General features: G+C 44.2%; 1 protein-coding gene across 2 annotated transcripts in view; it reads right to left on the bottom strand.

Annotated features, from left to right (window-relative positions):
- Window positions 1-1,958, bottom strand: part of Prss54 (serine protease 54) — a 61,547-nt gene that overhangs the window by 33,473 nt on the left and 26,116 nt on the right. The window lies entirely within an intron of this gene.

The following is a 1,958-nucleotide window of genomic DNA, read 5'->3' as shown; positions in this document are numbered from 1 at the left end:
GCTTTTTGAGACAGGGTCTCCCTGTAGCCCCAGCAGGCGTGGAACTTACTATATAGACCAGGTTGGCCCCAAATTCACAAATCCACCTGCCTCTGCCTCCCAAGTGCTGGGATTAAAGGTGTGAGCCACCATGCCTGGCTCCAGGCTCTATTATTTTTAATTTTATGTGTATGAGTGCTTTGTCTGCATGTATGTAAGTGCACTCGTGTCCAATGCCCGAAAAGGCCAGAAGAAAGCACTGGATCCCTGGGAACTGGGGAAACCATTACAGTTATAAGCTGCTAATGTGGGTGCTGGGGATTGAATCCAGGTCCTCTGGAAGAAGAGCAAGTGTTCTTAACCACTGAGCAATCTCTCCAACCCCTGGTTTGATTTCTTTTTGAGACAAAAGTCTCACATGGCCCAGGTTGGCCTTGAACTTGCTGTGTAGCTGAGGATGACCTTGAACTTATGATCTTCCTGCTTCCACTTCCTTCAATACTAGGATCACAGGCATGTGCCACCATGCCTAATGCAAAAAATCTTGTACCTCCTTGGGATTGATGGTTTAGTATAATTAGTGTTTTCAGCAGTAACTTTATAGAACATCAGAATGTAATTACAAATAATTAAAGCCAATCAGCTGGGCATGGTGGTGCATACCTTTAGTCCCAGCACTCAGGAGACAGAGGCAAGCGGATCTCTGTGAGTTCAAGGCCAGCCTGGTCTACATGAGTTCAGGTCAGCTGGGACTACAGGGAGACATTATCTCAAAAAGACCAAAAAAAAAAAAAAAAAAAAGCCAATCGTATTTCATCTATTCTTATTCTTTAGTTTTGTTATTGTTTTTTAAACATGGGTTTCATGTATCAATTACTCTTGTTTTTTTAATTTAATTTTTTCTTCTTTTTTTTCATTTTATGTGCATGAGTGTTTTGCCTACATGCATGTAAACGCACCTGTGTTATATAATGCTCACGGAGGTCAGAAGAGGGTGTCAGATCCCCTGGACCTGTAGTTAGGATGGTTCTTAGCTGCCATGTGTGTGGGTAAAGGGACTTGAACCCACACACCTGGGTCTTCTGCAAGAGCAGCCAGTGCTCTTAACCACTGAGCTATCTCTCCAGCCCCATTTATTATTTTTATTGTATGTGTATGAGTATATTGCCTACGTGTAGGTAGGTGTACTTGTGTTGCACAGTGCCCACGGAGGTCAGAAGAAGTTGTTGGATCCCCTAGAACTGGAATTACGGACAGTTGTTAGCTGTCATGTGGCTGTTGGGAACCAAACCTGGGTCCTCTGCAAGAGCAGCCAGTGCTTTTAATTACTGAGCTGTCTCTCCAGCCCCAACTCTTCTTTTTTTTTTTTTTTTTTTTCTGGTGTTTTTGAGACAGGGTCTCCCTGTAGCCCCAGCTGTCCTGGAACTCACTATGTAGACCAGGCTGGCCTTGAACTCACAGAGATCCGCCTGCCTCTGCCTCCTGAGTGCTAGGATTAAAGGCGTGCACCACCACGCCCGGCAACTCTTCTTTTTTTAAAATGCAACATTTATTTTTGTTTTGTTTTGGTTTTTGAGACAGGATCTCCTTGTAGCCCCAGTTGGTTTGGAACTCATTATGTAGACCAGGTTGGCCTTGATCTTACACAGATCCACCTGCCTCTGCCTCTTGAGTCCTAGGATTAAAGGCATGTACCACCATGCACAGCTTTTTAAAAAAAATGTTATCGATATGAATGCTTTGCCTACATGTGTACAAGTGCACTGTGCATGCAATGCCCAAAGAGGCCAGAAGAGGGAGTCATATCCCCTGCAACTGGGGTTACAGTTGTTCTCTTCACTGCTGAGTCATCTCTCTAGCCCTTCATTTACTCCTTTTTTTTGTTCTAATTTTTGTCTTTTTTGAGACAGGGTCTCCCTGTAGTCCAGCTATCCTGGAACTCAATAGGTAGACCAGGCTGGCCTTGAACTCACAGAGAT

The sequence above is a fragment of the Nannospalax galili genome, unplaced genomic scaffold (genome assembly GCF_000622305.1).
Source record: "Nannospalax galili isolate Female #2095 unplaced genomic scaffold, S.galili_v1.0 scaffold957, whole genome shotgun sequence".
NCBI classification, from domain to species: domain Eukaryota; kingdom Metazoa; phylum Chordata; class Mammalia; order Rodentia; family Spalacidae; genus Nannospalax; species Nannospalax galili.
This window is presented reverse-complemented; position numbering and strand designations above follow the sequence as displayed.